This window comes from Carassius gibelio, chromosome B12 (assembly GCF_023724105.1).
Source record: "Carassius gibelio isolate Cgi1373 ecotype wild population from Czech Republic chromosome B12, carGib1.2-hapl.c, whole genome shotgun sequence".
NCBI lineage: Eukaryota > Metazoa > Chordata > Actinopteri > Cypriniformes > Cyprinidae > Carassius > Carassius gibelio.
Window position 1 is genome coordinate 3,709,412 of NC_068407.1, and position 25,495 is coordinate 3,734,906.

Below are 25,495 nucleotides of genomic sequence, written 5' to 3' on the forward strand. Positions count from 1 at the left end.
CCTTTCATTTTGTGCACAACAATTTGGAATTTTGAGTAGCCAGGAGATGGCAATGAGTCTTTGTGAATGAGTCATTGGATCGTTGAATCACCAATCAATTGATTCATTCAAACTAATTTGGAAGGAAAATAATGGACTCCTTATGTTTAAACAGTTATTCATTCAGGAACGAACACTTCACTGTCTTGAGTGAACTGTTCACTTGATGAACTGATTCCTTCCAAAACCTTGATTCTATTATTATTTTTTAGGAGTGATCACTGATTGATGCATTCAAACGATTCATTCAAACGAACTGATACATTAGGACACAATGTGTTGACGTGATGTGCCTTCATTTGGAATTATATTCTTGGTGGAGCAAAAAACAGACAAAGCAATGGACAGTTTTGCGTCCAGAATTTAAGTTATTCGATACAAACTTCTTTACAAGTTTACAAGTAATGTCACATGCCATGGTGCTCTAGTCGTGATACTTGTAATTTCTCCTCAAGACTGTTTGTTTAGAGTAGTTGTTTATAGCAGTTTTGTTGTTTACGAGCAATATGTCACTTGCTATTGTGATCTTGGTTATTGTGCTGCGTACAGTATGTTTATTTTCCTGAAGTCAGCAGCCAGCATTGTGTCGTTAAATCCTTTTAGATAAGTCATGCCACTCAGCCGCCATCTTGGCAACCTGCCATTACAGGTTTTACTTATATAGTTGTATTGAGGATTGAGGAAGTGGCATGTATCTTATAATTTGTCTAATAATTGTCTAATAAATTCTTAATACGGAGCCCGGCACGTCACCTGTAGGAGAAAAAAAAAATCTGGTTGCATGTTCAATGGAACTAATGACTATTATCTAACGATGCTTTTGGGAAACGCATCCAGGTCAGAATGATATTAATGACCTTTGGTTCTTTTCTCGTATGGCTCATGAGGAATAATCTTACTAGCTGATTACATTTAGTGAATCAAAGACAACTTACATCATACCAGCGTAGTGTGATTCCCAAACGAGAAATTCTTGAGTCGACTCGGTGAATGATACATTCATTTTTTTTTATTTATTTTTTTTACCATTCACATTCCTAGTCAGTAAATATTGACTTAAATCTCTTAGGTTAGGAAGGCCAGAAAAACAAATCTATTTTCATTGAGTCTGTCAACCACTAGTCTGCTGTGACGGAGCGTATCAACGACAGTCTAACCTGCCTCAGGAAAATTACACGGCTTTATGGAGACATGTGTCTCATGGAAATTGTCATATGGGACATTTTGGAAGTAGTCTGTCCAGAGTGTTTTCTCGAGGGCATACAAAAATAATGATTGATAATTCATTACACATGCACTATATCAACGTGTCTTTTGCTTTGGAAGCAAACTGCAGTCTTGTGTTGTCAAACTTTTGATTGTGTGTTACTTCCGTAAATTTTGTTGAGGTTCTTTTTTTAAAACATAGGCTGCCTGCCATAAGAAAACTTAACAATCATTCATTAGCTTCCAATTTACAAACCATCCAGGAGAAAATGAAGAGAATGCTGAAGTAATGAGATCTAATTGGATGGGTTCCAGTCATCTACTCAGCTTCAATTAACTACCAATTTACTTCAATTTTGACCAGAGTGTAGATTATTTGTCATTACGGTGCACAATGTTAGCCTTGGGTTGATGCATTTCCAAATGGCCCCTAAAGTCAGTATGAGTGTTCTCTCATTTGAAGGATGCGGTGAAGCAACAATTAACCATATCTTTTCGACAAATTCTTTTGTTTTTAAAGCATGCTGGACTTATAAAGATCCCTTCTAAGGCTCTCAGAAATCTTTATGGGTTCGTGATTAGTTTACTAGCCTTTTGCCATTGATAAAATTCTACTATGACAAAGGATTTGGCTCATGATTATTAATTAGCCGAGTGTCTGTTCAGTCTAGGTTAACTTTCTAAATGTCTGCTACAGATTTTTACAATATCAGATTGCTTGGCAAAGTACATAATTCAAAAATAGATCCCCTCACGCTCACAGTCGCAGAGAACGAGGGTGAGGGGGAAAAATGACACAAGAATAAGCCTCAAGACAAAATGGCATCATCTGCAATGAGCTGAAACCGCACCATTAGTGTTCATAAAGAGAACCGGAAAGGATTGCTGAAGATTAGGCTACCAGATACTGAAAAATCTCTGCTTGCTGACATGATGGGGACTAGTAAGGATTTTTTACATACTGCAGGACATGATCATGTTAAGTGTGAGTATTCATGGCCTCTGACAGCTATAAGTTTAAGTCCCATCAGTATTCCAGTAGAGCATGATGGGAAGGTCATTACTGAATGCAGAGAAATGTTACAAGAGATAAAGCACTGACCTCAGATCAGATTTGGAGAATGAAGAAAGGTCAAATTTACATGTTAGTGTCTCTTTCCGTTCCCTCTAAAATGGGATGCAATCAGAGGATTGCCTTGGAAAATAATTGACACTTATGGCAAGGTTATGACTGATGGTCATATGTTTATTGTATCCTTTGATTAAGTAAGAGCCAAAGATCATGCCTATAGATGCATCACAAACAAACCCATTAAACCTAGGACAGTTTTATAAGGGAAATGTCATTGTAGTGACTTTTATTCTGCAACATCATGACATTCCGACCTCAGTTTCGAGGATACCATCAAAGTCTCTTGGAATCTCTGTGCTATCACGTTTGATCTGAAATGGTTTGCACTGTAGTATTAGGCTACTAACACAAGTCTTATTCAATTATGCTAATATATTTTTGAGACTGCATGCTTAACCACTTTTCCAAATAATAAAATAATTTAAAAAACACCATTTTGGATTCATAAATGTAGACCTTATAACATATATTTTAAGTCTTTTGAAGTTGTGCAAATTAAGTATTTATGCAAAATAAAATGCTTGCATTTTGTGATTGAAAAGAAGTTAATTGAATTGTTTTGACTGTATTTAATCAATGGCATCAGTTTAATATTGAATACATATTAAGTTCAAGTATTTTGACATTATAATCGTTTTATTCTATGATTTCTGGTGTCATATTCAGCTGGTTTTGAAAGAGTGTCTGACATAAATTTGTTAAAAATAATGAAAAATGAGTCATCATTCAATAATTATCTTTTCCATTTAGCTTGCCATGATCAGCTGTTGCTTAAAAAGGACAAACACACTATAAAATGAATAAAAATATGTATACAGGTGATATGTATACAGGTATGTATGCGCAATTTACATATTTTACATTGTAAAAAATGGTCAGGTTTAGGAAAGCCTGTATGAGCTCCAGTATCTTTGAATTAATTACATTCAGTGAATATAGTTTTTATAAAAATTATATTGAAATGTATATATAAAGAAAAAAAAAAAATCAGTAAACATCAGTTTCCAAATGGTGAATTTAAAAAAAGAAATTTTAAACCACAGGCCTGTATTTTAAACTTTTTTTTTTTTTTTTTTTTTTTTTTTTTTTTTTAAGGTATATGGTCCTTTTTAAACAGTAATAGGGCCATATAAAATGTTGTTTTGGTAATCAGATGAAGACATGAAACAATTTAATTTATCATAATCAAATGAAAAATCATTTTATTTTTTGGCAAACTGCACAACAGAGGTTTACGGTTAAAATTAAAAAGAACATAAATGTGATTACTCATTTAAAAATAAGGAATTATTAATATTTATTAGTAGTAGTGACATTGTTGTTACATTGAGTCTTAAGGCTGCTAAAAAGTAATATATTTTTAAATGTTTAGGGTTAGGGTTAGGGTTAGGGGTTTAGGGTGACTCCTACTGTATGGTTTGCCATGAGGAACTTGTAGCTGCTGTGTATGTGATATGACGGTAGTTTTGTCAAATGAAACAATACAATGCTAATGAAGTGACTCTCAGAGCAGCTGGGATTGAATTATTGTATTCATATCATCATAGTGAGACAACAGAGGTTGAAAACACCACGAGCATCGTCCACGCCTGTGTAAGCAAAAGCATTAATTCAGTCATTTATTGCGGAAATTATGCCGCCTTTAGGCATGATGCCAAATGTTTCCACAGATTTGTAGGAATACTATTAATTTTACCTGAGCAGTGCAAATCATGCTTTATTCTTGGTTCTTGTCAACAGTATCTCCGCCATGATAAGCAATGAATGAGTGACAGGCTTTCTATAGTGACAATGAAAACATTCACATTAATAAAATTTTCTTTTAGATGTTTGCTGAAATAAATATTTTAAGAGATCGATTCACAGCCTTTTAGAATCGATATCAAATCGACGTAATTTAAAAAATATTAAACTAAAAATCCTTTATCTTTTTTTTTTTTTTTTTTTTTTTTTGTGCTATATTAATTCTGGTTACAAATTCAACTTATTATAAAGGATTTAACTTGTTATTTAAACATATATAAATAATTATGTCTTAAATATTAATAAAAATAAATATCAAATAAATATATACGCTTTATATCGGCTATCGTCCCCCTGCTTTCCAAGATATCGGCCTCAAGATGGGCTAGTAGTAGATAGTAGCTAGAATTATTGTGATATTCTTTCTGCTATTATTTATATTGTTGAGAACTGATTTAGGGAGGACTTACACAATTATTGACTATTATAGTAGTGTCATATCAGAAGCATTTAATGCATGGAAAAATTTAGCTTAAATATTCTTAAAAGAAAATATAAAACGCAAAGAACCATACAGGTTTTGAACAACATGAATATGAATAAATGATGACCGATTTATCCTACGAAACGGCAGTATAGCAACATTTAACTCTGGCACCACAGTTTCGTAATGTTGGTTCAGGAGAAAAATCACTGAAGTTTTGTTTCTTTGTGAGATTGAATTGCCTTCTCTCTCTTCCTCTCTCTCACACACATCCTTAGTTAAACACACAACAGAGAGATGTGTGGAGTCCTTTGAATAGAAAATGCTTCATTTCCAGACTGAGGGTTTTTCCTCCATTATTATTGCCTGTAACTTTCACTGGGACTCTTTGATCAGATTATTTCCCTTGTTGCTGCTTATGATGAAAATACTACTTTGCAGTCTGTGTAGCACTGATTGAAGGAAGGAAGAAGAAAGGGAGGTAGGAGGGAAGATGTAAGTGAATGTTGACATCCAATCCGCATGTCTGCATTAGAGGATGTAGAGTTCCTGTACGTACAGAAAGGAAGAGGATTATCATTTTCCCATTGTGACCCACAATGTCATGACTGAACACATGAGATGTTGATCATCAAGCTGATTGATCCTTGACAGAAATGCTATAGGATATCCAAGCTAGATAACGACATCAGTTGCAATCCATGCGATGAAAAAATGAATTATTCATTTTTGATTCCTTATCTGATGTACTCAAAACCACAGAGGTGAGTGAATCTCAGCAGAGCCTTACGTCGTAAGAGCAATAGAGCATGGAAGTGCAGGATTTAGAGTCTGTCTTCACAGAGAAACACTGGATGAACCCCAAAATAAACAACCCATTCTCACTCCAAAGGCGTCAAAAACCGAAGCATGGTCAAGCGCCCCTAGCGTCACTTTTATGACGCCAAATGTGCCTCTCGGCGTCGAATATCGAAGCACTACGACCTTCATTGCTTTCAATGGGAAACTTTTGGCGTCAGAATTCGACACGAGGACATGAGATGTTTATCGCTATGAAATCACGTTCAAGAAGTCTCATTCAGCACACATCGCGCGATACTTGCTATCAGTTCCACAGTTTGGGTGAGTAGTCCTATATACGCTCTTTTAATGCCTTTTATAAAATGTATTCTGTCTTATTTATTAATCAGATTAGTGCCATATGTTTAATCGCTGTATTATATCGGTCATCCGCGGCTGTCTTTGAGTTTTATTGCGTTTAAATAAATGAACACAGCTGCTAATTAGTCTGATTAAACTCTATCTGTCACCTGACGTGCCATAGACCTTCGATCCGTTTTATATCATTATTAATTTCAGGATTAATGATGTAAGTTGTATTTGTAGTAAAATCATGGTAATCACGACACTTACAATAGTAATAAATTAAATGTGAAGTTAAAACAGTAAACTGGACATTAGTAACTGTAACTGTAGTTTTACTATGGTATATTAATAATCAATACAATAATCACCAAACCAGCTATGTTTGTATCACTGTAATGTTAGTGTTTTTATGTGCTTTTATATGACAGATATCACAGTAATCATATGTTCTGTAGCATGCTTTTAATACCTTTTAATGTAAATCCAAAAAAAAAATCAAATTAAAAATAAATAATAAAACATGTATTTTTCCATTTTGCAGTTCATTCATATCAGTTTATATTTATATATATATATATATATATATATTTATATTTATTATATCTAAATATTTTGCTCACAGATCATTATTAACATTCTGTATATAATTCAATTTTATTTACTCTCCCCTTTTTATTATTTTTATTTTTATTTTTAGCTGAAAAGACGTAAAGGCAGTCAGCCCAGTGGTGTTTCTGGAGAGGGATTCCTTCAGAAATGGAGAAGACAGAAAGCTGCGGAGGCAGATATATGCAGCAGTAAGTCTGTGATAGTTTGTCCCTTTTATCAAATATTCCTGCTTTTGTAATTTGTACAGCATTTGTTGTTTCTTAAACTGTTGCACTGTCCAAATACCCACACTTGCCATCTTTGCACTTGACCACTTGATTACTTATTTGACGTCTTTCCTGTATTTTGCCTAGTGTTCAAGTGAGCATGATGACCACAAGTGTGTGTCGAACTTTTCATGACCTGATGACTGTGTTTCCCAATCCTGATCCTGGAGAACCCCAGCACTGCACGGTTTTGGTGTCTCTCTTATCTGCCTTGGAGTCTTCACTGATGAGCTGATGAGTTGAATCAGGTGTGTTTGATCAGGGAGACATCTCAAATGTGCAGTGTTGGGCTTCTCCAGGACCAGGATTGGGAGCCACTGCCTTATGGGACACTTATGTGTTTACAGAGATTTTTAATATCTAATTATCAATATTTCACATACTGTACATTGGACAGCTTTCCGTGACCTCTTGTGAGATCTCGGCAAAAAGTCTGACGATTTATTCCAAAACATGATGCATGATGGGATACACTAAGCTTTGTATAGCGCTCCGCAGCAGTATTGGAGAGGTTAAGTGTGTGTTAAGGACGCTGTGCTTTGGCATTATTAAGACCGGGGACAGTCTCGTTCACACACTGTCATGTACACACACTCTCAAGTGGCCAAGACTGCAAGTGTGGGTATCTGGACAGGGTCAAAGTCTTAAAAATGATCCCTAAACACATCACAGTCTTAATAATCCAGTTTAACACTTGTATGATATTGTACAAGCCCCAGGACGGTCTCATCTGACACTATCAAAAGAATGACTATAATTCAAATCTTAAAAATGTGTCATATTTATTATAGAGGAATCTGTCTGTTGGATACAACTGCGACTGCTGGGCATGTGCACATCAATATTGCCCAATGTTTGTCAAGCTGAACAACGGAGGAAGGTGAAGACGTTAATAAAACAGAATCTAATAAGTAGCAAGCTTAATCTATTGTTAACCGAATCTATCCCTTCAGCCGAAAAACGAAAGACATCTGTCATACATGGATAAGGAAGTGTGACGCTGCTGCTCAGCTTTGATGTGATTGGCTATGAATTTTCAGGACAGTCTGTGGTTGGACTATCTTTTAACCCATATTAAACAGCGCATCATGTTAAAAAGTACGTTTTGCTGCTATCATCACATTAGTAATATATTAAGTCAACAATGAAGTGTTGCTATCTTGACAAAAATGACATCTTAAGCGAGATCCTAATCCTAACCCTAAGCATAACTTAAATGAACTACAAAAAACAGCCCCCTAGTGTTGCCTTTGCATAGATAGAACGACGGAGGCTTGTGGGTAATGTAGTTTAAAACTTTTTATTAACGAAACGAAATAAATTATTTATTTTAAGGAAAACTGGATATCTAAATATGTTTATTGTGCAAACCTCTATGATATATTTGAGAGGCAGGCTGAAATGTGGTATTTTACAGTGAGCAATATTTAAAATGCCTTTATGTCAGCTTTCCATTTATTTCTGAAAACTGAGCTCAACATTATTTTATCAGCATAGCATAAGTAATAATCCTGCCCATTTTCTCTTTGATATGTTAATTGGACTCTGATTTACAGCCATTTGAAATGTACAGTTTTGGGCTCTTCCGGGGGGTGCTACTGGGCCCCTGGGGGTAGAAGGGCAGTAAAACCTACATATATGTATTCTCCTAATCATGGACAACAAAATGAGCTGAGTCACATTTATATCTGACAGTTTTCACAGTCCTCTGTTTTCTATTCTATTCATCATGACTATTATACCTTTTGACAGGATATTGTGAGGCCATCTGATGAAATATTGAAAAATTAGAAAGAAATGATTTAATAATGAAAATAATAGATTATTTATTTGATTTTTGAAGTAAATAGCAAGAAATATAATGGATGAACCTGCAACAACTTGCCTTTATCTATTCCCCACCTGTAAAGCAGTAATCAAGGACAATGTATACACATTGTGATACTTCACTATTACTATTTACTATAAATTTACTATATTACTATAACTATTTAGCAAAAATCAGTGTAAAAATGTCCTCCTCACCCCCGTATCTTGCTCCTCAGGTGCTGGACATCAGTAATGTGTGTGCTCTTGGTTTTAATGCAGTACAATATCCCATTGATCATTCCTGCTACATTCTCAGTTATCCCTCAAGTGTTTGTAATAATAAAGCCCATGGCACCATCTTGTAATGCAGAATAATTAATCCCGTAACTCCCTTTATTTCACTAAAAAATGTGCATATTTGTTACTAAAATATAAAAAAATTACTTTCTGGTGTACTGATGTCCCAGATGTTATTAATCCGATCAAAAATGTGTATGTCTTAAATAAAAAAATAATCCCAATAATTAATATGTTGTTTTTCCAAGTCTAAAATAAACACATATGAGCCTACCTAGTAAAATGATGTATTTACCAAGAATCTTCAGAACACAATATTCACCATTTTCATTTTATTGAAGCATAGACTATAAAGTTGATAAAGTAGCATCAAGACAAATAAGATTCAATGAAAATAATTATCATCAAAAATACATTAACCTCATATATAAAGTTCACACAGATGAGTGATGAAATGTCCTTAAAAGTCACACAGTCCCATCCAGTCAACTGTGATACAGATCATGTGATACATATAAGACATGAGATACTGTTCCAGAAAATAATGATTCCCATCATCACATCTAAACTGGTTTCATCTCCCCATCGTGTTCTTCTTCTCTCGTGTCTGGAAACAGTTTGTGGTTGATATCCAGCACTGATGTGGTGTAGCTTGTTCTCAGCCAGAGGATCTCTCAGTCCTAACATCCCAGACCTGGTCAAAGTGAAACAAGCAATCCAGATCAAGTTGTTTAATGGACAGAGAGCTCAGCTTATGTTCTGTGTGATTTTAGCAGGGTGAGCAACTATGGCCCTTGTAGTACTGTACACTTACCATTCTTCAAGCTGCTTTAAGACCTTTTGAGAAGCTTTTTCTCTGAAGACAATTTACCACATCCTCTTCTTTCACTCCTTTCAAGAGCATCACTTGGTCAAAACCCCTCATATGGCTGATGAGATCATCTGTAAAAATTAAAATACTGCAATAAAAATGTCATTCTGCAAGAATTAAGAAAAAGTTACAGAGGCAAAGGTCTTGCTCATGAGACTGCATTAGCATGTGTAGTTCTCAGAGACTCTAGAATTCATCTATTGTTGCAGTAAATGTGTTTTCTTCCTCTAGAATCTTTCTCCAAAGTTCCTGACTTCTCTCACAAATGTGTTTTAGTCTGTGCAGTGTAAGGCCTGGCTTCAAACCAATCCACTATCAATTCACAATTTATAACATAACATTTAGAAAACAATGAAATAATGTCAATTGGTGTTTATATGAACTAAACCAATTTCATGATACTTGTCTACTCTTAAAACAGGTGGTGTGTTTTTAAAAACATAATATTAAAAATGTCCAGTCACACTTTGCTAACATGCTGTAATTGTAATAGTAAAAAAAGAAATCAAGGCTGACATGACCAGTTCTGTGAGAGATCATCATAAAATGTTGTATAACACAGCATTGCTTCAACACACACATACCAGAGGACTTCTGTTTGTTTGAGCACAAGATGGCCATCTTCATTTCTCATCCTGAGCAAATCATTTCCTTGGTCTTCCTTCTCTTCTGTGAAACAAGATAATCTCTACTTACTCTTTGTGCAATTAATATTGCTCATTAAACATAATTAAGTTAATTTAAAGTAAGATTCAGACCAGAGCATTTGAGGAGTAAATGTTGATTAAAAAAAATATTCTAAACAAATGTACCTGGGAAGAGCTGATCATGGCAAGATTCGCTGAGACTCAGTAATAGCTCTTTTAGTTTTTAGGAAGGTTTGTGAGGGTTGGCTCTTGAGTGAGTTGTTGAGCTTGATATTTTAGACCTGAAAAAGAAGAACAGCATTAGGATTATCTGCAAAAAATCCTGTAAGACAGAAAGAAGGAAATATTATTAATTACGTGCAACTTGTACATTACACCTCTGTAAAGATGCTGTATAATTAAATGTTAAATGCATCCATTATTGAAAGCAAGTAATTAATAGCAAGCTATAGTCATATGAATTAGTGTCAGATGAGACCGTCCTGGGGCTTGTACAATATCATACAAGTGTTAAACTGGATTATTAAGACTGTGATGTGTTTAGGGATCATTTTTAAGACTTTGACCCTGTCCAGATACCCACACTTGCAGTCTTGGCCACTTGAGAGTGTGTGTACATGACAGTGTGTGAACGAGACTGTCCCCGGTCTTAATAATGCCAAAGCACAGCGTCCTTAACACACACTAAACCTCTCCAATACTGCTCCAGAGCGCTATACAAAGCTTAGTGTATCCCATCATGCATCATGTTTTGGAATAAATCGTCAGACTTTTTGCCGAGATCTCACAAGAGGTCACGGAAAGCTGTCCAATGTACAGTATGTGAAATATTGATAATTAGTTATTAAAAATCTCTGTAAACACATAAGTGTCCCATAAGGCAGTGGCTCCCAATCCTGGTCCTGGAGAACCCCAACACTGCACATTTGAGATGTCTCCCTGATCAAACACACCTGATTCAACTCATCAGCTCATCAGTGAAGACTCCAAGGCAGATAAGAGAGACACCAAAACCGTGCAGTGCTGGGGTTCTCCAGGATCAGGATTGGGAAACACAGTCATCAGGTCATGAAAAGTTCGACACACACTTGTGGTCATCATGCTCACTTGAACACTAGGCAAAATACAGGAAAGACGTCAAATAAGTAATCAAGTGGTCAAGTGCAAAGATGGCAAGTGTGGGTATTTGGACAGTGCAACAGTTTAAGAAACAACAAATGCTGTACAAATTATAACAGCAGGAATATTTGATAAAAGGGACAAACTATCACAGACTTACTGCTGCAAATATCTGCCTCCGCAGCTTTCTGTCTTCTCCATTTCTGAAGGAATCCCTCTCCAGAAACACCACTGGGCTGACTGCCTTTACGTCTTTTCAGCTAAAAATAAAAATAAAAATAATAAAAAGGGGAGAGTAAATAAAATTGAATTATATACAGAATGTTAATAATGATCTGTGAGCAAAATATTTATATATATATATATATATATATATATATATATATATATATATATATATATATATAAACTGATATGAATGAACTGCAAAATGGAAAAATGCATGTTTTATTATTTATTTTTAATTTGATTTTTTTTTGGATTTACATTAAAAGGTATTAAAAGCATGCTACAGAACATATGATTACTGTGATATCTGTCATATAAAAGCACATAAAAACACTAACATTACAGTGATACAAACATAGCTGGTTTGGTGATTATTGTATTGATTATTAATATACCATAGTAAAACTACAGTTACAGTTACTAATGTCCAGTTTACTGTTTTAACTTCACATTTCATTTATTACTATTGTAAGTGTCGTGATTACCATGATTTTACTACAAATACAACTTACATCATTAATCCTGAAATTAATAATGATATAAAACGGATCGAAGGTCTATGGCACGTCAGGTGACAGATAGAGTTTAATCAGACTAATTAGCAGCTGTGTTCATTTATTTAAACGCAATGAAACTCAAAGACAGCCGCGGATGACCGATATAATACAGCGATTAAACATATGGCACTAATCTGATTAATAAATAAGACAGAATACATTTTATAAAAGGCATTAAAAGAGCGTATATACGACTACTCACCCAAACTGTGGAACTGATAGCAAGTATCGCGATGTGTGCTGAGACTTCTTGAACGTGATTTCATAGCGATAAACATCTCATGTCCTCGTGTCGAATTCTGACGCCAAAAGTTTCCCATTGAAAGCAATGAAGGTCGTAGTGCTTCGATATTCGACGCCGAGAGGCACATTTGGCGTCATAAAAGTGACGCTAGGGGCGCTTGACCATGCTTCGGTTTTTGACGCCTTTGGAGTGAGAATGGGTTGAAATAAAAGATGCAGTGAAAACAATGAACAGCTTTTTGTTCTGAGGTAGATCGCTTATCATGTATTGATATCTGTGGTCTGCTAAAAGGGAAAGCTGAGGTAATTCAGTCAACCCCAGTTGTGTGTATATGCTGAAGGAAGTCTGCACTTGTTTTGTTGGTAGTTTGATCTTTAAATTGAGCTGTTGTCATGACCTCAGGAATTATTTGGAGGCAATGTTTATTTATTTATTTATTTTTCGTTTTCTTGACACTTGGCTCCATAATCGATTCATAAACATCTACATGATTCTGTTATGTTGTGTTTGCTGCTGTATCACTGCAAGCAGTTTAGGGCAGTTAGGGGCCGTTCACACACAGAATGTGAAATTGAAGATGAGGGCATCAGAATGGGGAAAAACGTGGATTTCGAATGCGTTTGATAAAAGTTGAACTTATCTTAGCTTCCACTGCATTTTTAGAGACCCTTGGTTTATTCTGAGTTGTAAATACATGAATCTTGTGAATATTTATTTATTTTTATTTTTTAAATTTTTTTATGAATCAATTTAGCCAAGACTAACAAAATAATTCTGTTTTATAACTAATTGTGGGTTGTGGGATGAAGATATTTTTTATATGACTGGTGGCTGTCCATGTGACTGTGTTAAAAGACAGATTAAATTTGTTATTATAAAAGAATATAGATCAAACAATTAATTTACAGAGGTCAAACTGAACTTCCTCTACTTGTACAACTTCTACTTCTTAAGACAGTTCCTTCAGTTTATTTGCATTTAAAGAGGCAAACGAACATGCATGCACTGTGCTAAGCAGCTGCATAAAATTCATTTTATATAATACTTAAAAAAGATTTAAAATCATATAGTATTTGAGCTTAGCTATAGTGTCATGCTGTTCATAAATAGATCTCATTATGTCTTAGCATGAATACATTTGGGCACCATATGGATTACAGTGGTTCATTTCTGAAATCCAAACGAATTAATCACTTAATTATTTTTTTTTTTCATAATGTTGGACAGACTGAATCATGCTAATGAAAACCACCCACAAATTGTTATTAAAACCTTCACTGAGCAGAAAAAACAGAGGTGTATGGTAAAATATTGCAGTTATTATTATTATTATTATTATTATTATTATTATTTTTTTTTTTTTGGTGAAATAGCAGGCATGCAATATCTCTGTCTCTCTGTGACAGATTTATACAATCTTAAAGAGTTAGAATAACAGCTCGTGCTTGTTTGAGAAGTTAGAAAGCTACCTGAAGTCACTTAGAGCATCTTTAAATCAGTTATCTGGAAAATATACAGCAGCTAGAGTGATGATTTCTGCGTTTCTGAACACTTTCTTTGAACTGTGCCTCTCTATATGAATGCAGTTTTGAAATAATAAATGTTAAATTTTCTCGTTAAATGCAATGAAATTCTAATTCTTAGTGTTCTCGCTGTACTTCCTCCTTCACCTGCGAGAGCTTGCATTTGGTTTACATCAATTCCTTTCCATGCTTAATCATGTTTCCTATATCTTCACTTTAAACAAATATGCAAAGTCCTGTGCGTAGGTAATAACTTCCCAGGCACAATGAAGGCCAAATTCAGAGAGCAGAATATGAATGGATAATTTACCTGCTGTTATAACTTCACAATTGCAATATTTCGAGAACAGACAAAGTGATAATTTGCCTTCCAGACTTCTGCAGTGTTTTATAATGCAAGCGCCCATTCTTTCATGGCCCATTGTAAAAGCTGGTATCCACTGCAGAGCTACAAAAATATGGGCAAGAATACATTTTGGGCTTTATGTAGAATAATAGAGAATATGAATTTGCTAAATTCAATAATCACATTCAAACAGTTTCCTGGACCATGCATTGAAAGGCTTTCCAAATGAAGGCTATTATGACTATTTCAAAGTTATTCTGCGAATGCCATTGTGCTTTGCTTCGTATCAACAACCTGAGTATTTTTTTTTTTTTTTTTTTTTTTTTTTATTCATTTATTTTTCCTCCATCCTAGAGGAATAGTGGAAGAACAATATGTTCCCACAAATGTTTAGTTATCAGCATCTAGTCATTGTTTTTTATTGATATTACTTGTCTAAATGTATAGGCCTAATCATAAAAAAATAAAAGAATAATAAAAAAAAAAAAAATCATGTATTTAACGAGAATTTAATTTCTGTAATTAAAGATCCGTTAAGTACAAAAGGAATATAAGTAGTATCATGTACCATATAATTGTATATGAGCGTATATATAATTTCATTTTATTTCTTTTTTTTTCCAAAGTGTCTTTGATTTAATCAGTTTCTGTGTTGCCTGGGATCAAACCCATGACCTTGGTGTTGCCAGTGCCATGCTCACAAGAACTCAATTATTTAATTTGCCTTCTATGTATTCTTGATGAAAATAATTGCCTCTTATTTTCCTATTCTTTTGTATATAATCACATGGTCTTATAATGGGTATTTTAGTTTAATGTTATACGGATAGCAAAAAAAAAAAAAAAAAAAAAAACATACAGAGTACAGTTATTAACGTTCATTCCACTGGACGTTTTGTAATTATACAACAGGTTTATTGAAGATGTGATGGTTTGGAGCAAATCATATCTGATTAATTTTTGCACACTTTTTTAAATTATCGGCCATAGATACATAAAGATACACCTGCAAAATTTTGCATATTGTATGATCTGTAGACCTCTGGTTTGTTGCAGAGACGCTGAACATGCAAGACCTGGTCGAGATTTACTTTGCCTATTATGTTTGACTTTATCAGAATTGAGTACAGTAGTTGTAGGACATCCTTATTAACCAGTCCTGCACTGGTTTTGGCAGACATCCATGACTGACTTTGGCTGTATGCCTCGCTTGACAGGATTATTAATCATAATTAACTTAACGGTAAGGTGTACAGGTCTTCCAGTGCCCTAATGATAATTAAATGAGATAGAGGTCTGTGAGTGAATATACATTAGTAATGAGGTGGCCTTTCCTTAACGACAACGTTAGTGCATCATTAGGACACTTCTCTAGGTGTGTCATTTTCAAAATGTGTAATATCTTGTGTGTGTCTCAAATGATGCCAGCACACTGCAAGCATTTCATGCCACTGTAAAAATTTACGTCAGCTATGCAATGGATTTTCAAGAGTAAATAACTGCATGGTATTGATTTTATTAGCATTGTAATTTCCAGTGCTTTTTAGCGAGCAGCTCCTGTCTGGAGTTATAAGCGGGAAGATATTACCTCAGAGAAAGAGGGACCTGCAAATCAACGAATATCAGGTTCATATCCAGCGCTCGACACGCACACCCACACACTCACACCCATGAAGTATGACACTGTTGCTATGGGACATGAACTGCCCACTCAGGGACTAAACTAGGCGTATCGAGTTCTAGAGGTCCTTGTTAGCATAGCCTGAAAGCATAAAACAATATCACATTCCACAAAAGAGTCAAGACCCACACATTGCGTTTAGATTCTATTCCACCAGCGAGGACTCTGGTTTTGTATAGCTTGTGTCACTACATTACTTCAGAACAATAAGAAAACTACTTAACCAGACCGCAAAGAATTGTCCCTGCAGCTATTATAGAATAGTGTTATGCTTTAGCAGTGTCTGACTATCAGTCTATTCATCTATCTATTTTTTCTGTCTGTGTGTGATGAAATGCATACTTCTATTCAGCAACAACACATTAAGTTGGTCAAAAGTGATAATAAACACTTTTTAATTTCTATTTCAAATAAATGCTATTATTTGGAACTTTTTATACATAAAAGCATCGTAAAAAAAAAAACAAAAAAAACAAAAAAAAAAAAAACGGTTTCAACAATATACTGCTTTTAACATTAATTATAATAAGAAAACGTCTTGTGCACCAAATTGGTGAATAAGAATGATTTCTGAAGGACCAGGTGACACTGAAGACTAAAGTCATTCTGAAATTTTAGATTTGCATCACAGAATAATTTTTTTTTTCAATATTATTGTATTAGTAATACTTTAATAGTACTTTACTGAAAGCCTTTATAATACATTACAAAGGGTTAATAAATGATATAATGCATTATACTTACTCATAATGTGCATTGGAATACATTATATCTTGTTGTAAATAATTATGACCTATATTTATGAGATTTTACAATGCATTATAAGGTGAATTACAAAGGATAATAAATACCTTAAAACTACTTTTATAATTCATTAACATAAAGGCTTTAGGTAAATTGATACTATTTATTTTTTTAAAACATAAACAAATCATTTTGATTGGTGTAATGGTTTAACACATGAAAATGTTTAAATTAATGTCTAAACATAAAAATGTAAAACTGACAGTGAGGCAAATAATTTCAGTGGGCTATATGTTGAGAAAACTCAAAATTAAGCGAATGGAAAAAAAAAAGTGTCTTTAAAGGTCAACATATGCAATGGAAGCCTACCACTGCCTATAGTTCAGGGATTCAGATTTGACAATCTGTCCTATTTTATCATGTGTTTCAGGGGACGTTGTTTAACAGTTCCATTTAAATATGATAATTATTATAGCCAGATGTTTTAGATGGGTTGGATTGTGGCAACATGCTCTACTATTGGATAAAATGAAAGGTCAATGTGATGTGAAGTTTGGCTGTCAAACTTACAGTGGTTGGCTAAAAAAAAAATATATATATATTGTCTGTGAGTTTTTCTGGTGGTAATGTGGCTATTGAGGCAATCACACCTGTGTCTTTAGAGCGGTGCTCAATCAAGGCTGCTGAATGGCATCCCAGATAGCTCAGCGAATTGTCCTCCATTATTGTTCCAGTAATGGCTTCATGCGTAGCATCTTATTTTAAACCCAATTTCTTTCTGAATAAAGGAACACACACACACACACACACACACACACACACAACATAAAATGTAATGCAACATAGAAAAGAAAGACAAAAATAGGAATAATAATTCTCAGTATCTCAATATTCTTTGGGTGCAGTTCTGTAGTCTTATGTGTCTGTAGCTCATTTGTCATCAGCCCTTCATTTCCGTCCCACCGGTGCTGATCTTTTTCATTTTGTCTTTGACATTACTCTCAGTTTCAGAAATCTTTTAGTGTGTGTGTGTGTGTGTGTGTCAGTGTCTGTCTTTTCAGAGTGAAGCAGCATTTTGTGACATCCGTTTCCTGCTGCTGCCTCTCCTGACCTCGATAAACTTCACCAGGAGATTATTAGTACAATTTGCCACCATTAGCGGCAGTTGTATTAAATAATAGGTCTGTGTTCCATCTTTAAATCAAAGCTAATTATACCCAGGAAAGAGGACCTGGTGCCAGAGGACAGGTTGTCCTCATCCTTGAACTGGCACTGCCTTATTGGCCCCAATCAAGTGCAAAATACAGAGCAGCTCTGGTAATGCTACAGTAAGATGGACCCCTTCACACATCCGTTACCCCATGAGGGCAGATTTGATAAAGAAAACATGCTCTGGTTGAACCCGAGTAGATTATGACCACAAAAATAGCTTTAAAATATATCTTCACATTGCTATTATGGGGGTCTAAACACAATGACTTCCAAACACAATCGTCAAAAAATGTTTATCCTGTCTGTATTTAACTGCCCCCCCCCCCCCCCCCCCCCCGGGTTTGGAATTACTTGGGGTTAAGTAAAAAAATATTGTTTTTCTTTTCTCTTTTTTTATGGTGAATTATGCCTTTAAATAGACAATGAAATGGCTGGATACTAAGAGTCCCATTGTTAGAGCCTTTTTAGATTTAAAATGTGCAATTTTACTGTTTTGGGGGGTACAGAGGGTCCGAAAACCAGTCAGTATCTGGTGTGACCACCATTTACCTCATGCAGTGCAACACATCAATCACCTTTATTTATATAGTGCTTTAAACAAAATACATTGCGTCAAAGCACTGAACAACATTCATTTGGAAAACAGTTTCTCAATAATGCAAAATGATGATTAAAGGCAGTTCATCATTGAATTCAGTTATGTCATCTCTGTTCAGTTTAAATAGTGTCTGTGCATTTATTTGCAATCAAGTCAACGATATCGCTGTAGATGAAGTGACCCCAACTAAGCAAGCCAGAGGCGACATCTCCTTCACATATAGAGTTGATCAGGTTGTCGATGTTTTCAGCTTCCAGGAATTGTGTACAGATCCATGCAACATGAGGCCATGCATTATCATGCTGCAACATGAGGTGATGGTCGTGGATGAATGACACAACAACGGGCCTCAGGATCTCATCACAGTATCTTTGTGCATTCAAATGCCATCAATAAAATGCACCAGTGATTGTTGTCTATAACATATGCCTGCCCCTACCATAACCCCACCGCCACCATGGGCCACTCGATCCACAACATTGATCAGCAAACATCTCACCTACACAACACCATCTACGCTGTCTGCCATCTGCCCTGTACTGTGAAAACCGGGATACATCCGTGAAGAGAACACCTCTCCAAAGTGCCAGAAGCCATAGAATGTGAACTTTTCCCCACTAAAATCGGTTACGATGTTGGACAGTTTCTGACAGTTTGTGCAGAAATTCTCATTGTAAAGGCTATCCAGTTTTTAGACGGTCTTGGAGGTGAAGATGCTAGATGTGGAGGACCTGGGCTGGTGTGGTTACACGTGGTCTGCGGTTGTGTGGCCGGTTGGATGTACTGCCAAATTCTCTGAAATGCCTTTGGAGATGGCTTATGGTAGAGAAATTAACATTCAATTCATGGGCAACAGCTCTGGTGGATGTTTCTGCAGTTAGCATGCCAATTGCAAGATCCCTCAAAACATGCGACATCTTTATCACATTGTGCTGTGTGATAAAATAAGCCTTTTGTGTACATAGTAAAAGTTATTTGAGTTGAGATTATTAAAAACGGGTAAAAACAAATGTGTAGCATGTATAATTTTGTTCAGTCTATACAGCACAAGTGTTTCATCCTGAAGAGATTTTGCGAGAAATTTGCAAGAACTAAGGCTGTTTTTGGAATCTAAAACTTGGGGTGGGGCTGATAGACATCACCATGTTAAGCCATCACACAAACTGTGCAAAAACACAAACATCTTTTGAGCGTGTTTTGTGCATCTTGTCAGTGAACAACGCATCTGTGTATTAAATGCTGCACCGTGTATATATGTACAATAACAGGCAACCGCTACACCGTATCTACACAGGATGCAACAGTTGTAACATATGTAGGGCTGCATGATTAATCAAATGTGATTTCCATTTGTATCTTGTCAGTTAAGCTGGTTCTGTAATCAGTAGTACATCTCCATTACCTGATTTCAGATGGAGCAGCATTTACTACACAGAGCCGTAGTTAACTGACAAGTTACGCCAAATAATTGTAAATGATTTAATTGAACAGTTATGAAATCTAAAAGTTTTACTCCAAACTCACTTCATAACGTCAGCAGAGTGTTTGAAATAAATCCTTCTGTGAGATGATGTGGCTTTTTACACAGAATTATGCACTCAATATTTCATAGTATTCTCGTGATAAAGTCTGTCAATTAGCATTGCATTATTTTATACTTTATTATAGCATTGCATTATTATATACTTTATAAAATTTTAATAAGGCAAACATATAAACGGCCAAAATACAACTATTTGAAATTCGGGAATCTGAGATAGCAAAAAAAATCTAAATATTGCCAAAATCACCTTTAAGGTTCTACTTTGCGATGCATTTTACTAATCAAAAATTAAGTTATAGTATAACTTACAGTAGGTAATTTACAAGATATATTCATGGATCTTTATCTTTTCTTAATATCCCAATGTTTTTTTGTGTTTTTTGTGTTTTTTTTTTTTTTGACATAAAAGAAAAATCTGTGTGTATATGTGGCTATTGGTACAAATATACCCAGCAACTAAAATACAGGGTCACAAATAATAATTTCTGAAGTGAATGGCGATTTTACTTATTTTAAATCTTTTATGTTTTAATTTCACTTGTTGTGTAAGTCTTTTTCAATGCATCACTGACTGCAGAGAGCAGCTGCAGATATGAAATGAAAATGAGCAGAAAGTGATGAGGAGAGAGTGTGATTTATTGTGGCGATAGAGTGACCATTTGATTACACTTCCCATAAAAGATGAGAGTGAGTTACAGCCCAAGCTGCACAATTACAAGCTAATAGCGTCCAGCCATCATTACTCATACTTTCAACTCAGCCACGGGAGCACTGAATTAAGCACTAGAAAATGTGTGCCTTCCATACATACTGGAAAATTCTAATACCAGATTAAAAAGGATCATTGACACTCTGAATATGGCAGTATGACTTACATTTGCAGTTTCTAACATGATTTTGCTGTTGATGTTGCTGAACAACGGACAATTAAAAGTTTTTTTTTTTTTTTTTTTTTTTTTTTTTTGCAAGCATGCACGTGCTTTGTGGTCATAGTTAAGTGCATTCATTCTTAATGAAATAACTTTTATAGAAATAGCCATAAGGTCAAGTGCGAGGGCTTGTCGGTTTAATTACAGTTGTTGATATTTGATGAAATAAAGGTGTAAGTGCGGTCATTAGACACTATTAGTGGTTTTAATCGGCCAGACAAAAGAGTATGGTAATTTAGTAGGTCAAGTGCTTTGCTGGTTTAAAAAAGGTACTTGACTTAGCGGAGAAAAAAAAAAACAAAACACAAAGTTACTCATTCAGGGCAAAGGCAAAAGAGAAATCTAAATATTTGTAATAAAGATATAATGGCATCTAATGTACTACAAATAGTACTGCAATTATTTTCAGTTATCCAGTATCAATACCAGTAAAATGCCATGGTTCTCTGCATCAGTTTTGATACCAAAAACTATTGTAACTATTTTATTTTAATGTGTGATGTTAAACTATTAATCACAATTTATCACTTTCATTTTGTTTACATAGTATATATGAATGTAATGTGTATATGTATTATATATAAATCCAGCTATGATCCTGTAACCCTTTTTCCAGTTAAACTCTCCTTCTCTCTGTGCATTAGGACAATATAGACACATGTCCTCTTCCAGGCAGATTTGTAACATCTTTAGTTGATTGGAAGCCCTTAATTATTGCCCTAATGGTGGAAATAGGTATTTCCAATGTTTTTGCTCTTTTCTTACAGCCACTTTCTATTTGTGAAGCTCAAAAATCTTGTTCTGAACTATATTTTTTGGTTTTACTACTTGTGATAAATTGATTTAGGGGTATTTGGCCTTTGTGTTCCTCATATTTATAATACGGTGGTGTGAACAGGAAACCATGGCTGGACAATTTCATGCTCGTAGTCACCCTGATGTGCCATTTATATATATATATATATTAGTGCTGTCAATCGATTAAAAAAAATTAACTAATTAATCGCACAATTTTTTAAAATTAATCGCGATTAATCACAATTAAAAGACTGAAACTTTTTGGATATGTAAATGTAAAATGTAAATAATTAATGTAAACTCAAGACAAAGAAACTATTTAAATTCAAAATATGATTGTTTATTGGAATTTTTGTTTAACTTGTAACACAGATTTTCTCATGTAAACAACATACCTGCAATAAACCATCAATATCCTCCAAATTAACTGTTGGCTTGAAAGCCATATTTATTACAGAAATAAAAACACAGGCATGTAAGTACCATTTGAATTTCAAAACAATCAATGCCAATAAAAAACAAAAATGATTTCCACGTTGAATTCTAAGTGGACTGCAAAAAAATTCCAAAGTATAGTCATTGCCAGTGCTTTAAGTGGGCCAGTATGCACTGGTACTCAGTACCGCCACTTCCAAATATAGCTCTTGAGCGTACCGCCACCTCTCCGTGCACCCAGAACGTGCTTTTAGCGTACCGGTACGCTCATTTGGACATCTGTTTTAATAGAGGTTTTAATCTTTTTGCCGATTTTCAGAACGCCCTTCACAATGCAAGCTTCCTAATTCATCCCACCCAGAGCAGAAACTACGTTACCCATTCACCCTTAAGTTATACAAGTGAATAGCGCATGTGTCGCTTTTCCCACTGTTAAGTGTCAACAACTCAACGTGGCCGGAGAAGGTGTGTGAAACTCGTTGTTAGTTATACTAAAGCAAAATCTTGAGTATTTATTGTCTGATAAACATTAAAAACTGTCTGCGGAGGTTGAGTCGTCCTGCAGCCCCCGCTGGCTGCTCATTGGCTGCAGCATCTTTTTTCTAAGTTCTAAAAAAATACCGTAGACGGCAAGGCACAAATTTAGATATTCATTTATCTAATTAATCTATAGCCTATGCACAAAGACAATATGATCTTTTTGTCCCTTTTTTGTTTTAAAGCTTGATGAAGAGAGAGAGCGCAAGTTGCTGCAGCTGAGGAGGACAGTGATGCACGCGCACAGGAGTGATTGACAGTTCGCGGCACTGTGTACAAAAAATACTCCGCTACACAATTATTTCTTTATTTTCGTTTAAGCTTATTAACGTTAGCGTTACAGAAAGGTCTGATTTACGCACTGTTACAGTCATTGTTTTTTTTTTTTTTTAAACAATGACATTTGAGTTCATGATTTTAATGTTTCTTGTGGCAGACTAAATGAAGAGTAATGTTTCTTGTGGCAGACTGAAGAGTAATCCGGCAGAGTTTTATACTGAAACTTTCCGTCTAAAAGTCCTTCCTTGGTCTTATCCATATTTCTTTGCACGTTGAACACACATAGGCCACAACTGGAAATAAAAAAAAGCTGCAACCGCGTTAATTGCGTTATTTTTTTTTAACGCGTTAAATATTTCAAATTAATCGAATGCGTTAACGCGCTAATTTTGACAGCACTAATATATATATATATATATATATATATATCTGTATAATAAATAAATAATTGGTCATAATACATTTTTAATAACTTTTTTCTTAAAACAAAAATATAAAAATGTATATATTATATTTATTCATTAACCAAAGACTGATATATTTCAAACATTTATTTATTTTAATTGTGATGATTATAACTGACACCTAAAGAAAAACCCAAATTCAGTATCTCAGAAAGTTTTAATATTGTGAAAAGGTACAATATTGAAGACACCTGGTGCAACATTATAATCAGCTAATTAACTCAAAACACCTGCAAAGATGAACTCAAGTGAATGACCCCTGTGGTGCCGTCCCAAAGAAGTTCCAATCACTCTCAGCTTTTCCTGGACTGTGCCCAGCTGGTGGAATGACCTCCCAATCTCAATTCGTACAGCTGAGTCTTTACTCATTTTCTAGAAACATCTAAAGACTCATCTTTTTCGCCAGCACTTAACCAACTAATACTAGCACTTTTCCTTCTTTTCTTGTATTTTCATTAAAGCTATGCATTCTGTACTAGACTAACTGTGGCACTTGTATACTGTTGTTATTCTCTTGTTGACCTGACTGCTTCTATTGTTCTCATTGTAAGTCGCTTTGGATATAAGCGTCTGCTAAATGATTAAATGTAAATGTGAATGTAAGCACAATTAATAGAGAGGCAAAGGTAAAGAAAAGATGTAGTTGAAAAAAAGTGTACAAGCAATAGGGATAACCGCACCCTGGAGAGGGTTGTGAAGCAAAACCCTTTCAAAAATGTAGGGGGAGATTCACAAAGAGTGGACTGCAGCTGGAGTCAGTGCTTCAAGAACCGCTACGCACAGACGTATGCAAGACATGGGTTTCAGCTGTCGCATTCCTTGTGCCAAGCCACTCTTGAACAACAGACAGCGTCAGAAGCGTCTAAAGACAAAAAGGAATGGACTGCTACTGAGTGGTCCAAAGATAAGTTCTCTGATGAAAGTAAATTTAGCATTCCCTTTGGAAATCAGGATCCCAGAGTCTGGAGGAAGAGAGGAGAGGTTTGAAAATAAAAAGCCTATTATGTCTAAATAGTTAAGTAATGAACAACACAGCAAATCCACAAAGCTTAATTGATATTTAAAGACATTTTAGAAAGCAGAACAGCTGCTTTATTTATGGGGTTTCCAGGACAATGGTTGTATTTTCTGCAGTTTAGCGGCATCTGCTGTCAGAGAGGGAATGTAACTGTATTTAATTTAAAAGTTGTTTATTTTATTTAACGTTTGTTTTTTATTATTAGACAGGGACCTTACATTTTTCAAAAGATTAAGTAAATCCTTCTATTTACTGGAGTACATAAGTAGATTTTATTTCATGTGGTTTGTTTGAGATGTCCAATCTACTTAGTTATTTCTTTACAGAGCACTTGTTTGAAAGCAGTCACAGATAAGTGGGTACTGGAACAAACCGGTACTCAGGACTACCAGAAAGGCTTTTTTTTTTGTATATTTTCAATAAAATGTGTAATAAAAACTCCATACTGAACCATCTCAGCAGTGCAGCCACTGACAGAATTGTTCAACAGAGCCGGAGGAGAAAACTGAACCTGAATGTCATGATCTTCCAATAAATTGAGTTAAACTCATACTTAAACAGCTCAGGAATCTGACCTCAGTCCCTATGCAGGACTAAGGGAGAGTGACAGGGAAATGAAAAAAAAAAATAAGAAAAGAAATGCTTAATCTTCCCACTTGTGGTAAAATGCCAGTAGAGAGGCGTCTATTGAAGGGAAACTGTGTGCCTGTAAGGTACTATCACTCTACCTCAGAGACCTTGCCTGAGGCATCCATCCAACTCCTCGGGGAAAATCATCTCCCACAGAGATTCCTGGCTGCATCATCGACAAGAAGTAAAAAAAAAAAAAAAAGTGTCAGGACATCTTTCATTCTCAATTCACAGTCTGGTTCTCAATGCAGATATGACGAAACACAAATAACCCACACGTATCCCCTGCATGCCGCAGAAAATGCGCAGAGCTCTAAAACTTTAATTAGACTTCATTGGGGATAGGTTTCTTTGAAGACTG

The 25,495-nt window shown here is 35.1% G+C and overlaps 2 long non-coding RNA genes across 2 annotated transcripts; one reads left to right on the top strand and one right to left on the bottom strand.

Moving 5' to 3' along the window:
- The first annotated feature begins 5,590 nt into the window (after positions 1-5,590).
- Positions 5,591-7,346, top strand: LOC127968679 (uncharacterized). The gene is made up of 3 exons (XR_008156049.1): positions 5,591-5,726; positions 6,448-6,547; positions 6,713-7,346. It is a non-coding gene; the product is annotated as an uncharacterized LOC127968679 (long non-coding RNA).
- Positions 7,347-8,992: 1,646 nt separating this feature from the next.
- On the bottom strand, positions 8,993-11,708 carry LOC127969491 (uncharacterized). The gene is made up of 5 exons (XR_008156279.1): positions 11,529-11,708; positions 10,415-10,530; positions 10,187-10,271; positions 9,546-9,673; positions 8,993-9,425 (listed from the first exon to the last, which is right to left on the bottom strand). It is a non-coding gene; the product is annotated as an uncharacterized LOC127969491 (long non-coding RNA).
- Positions 11,709-25,495: the final 13,787 nt, after the last annotated feature.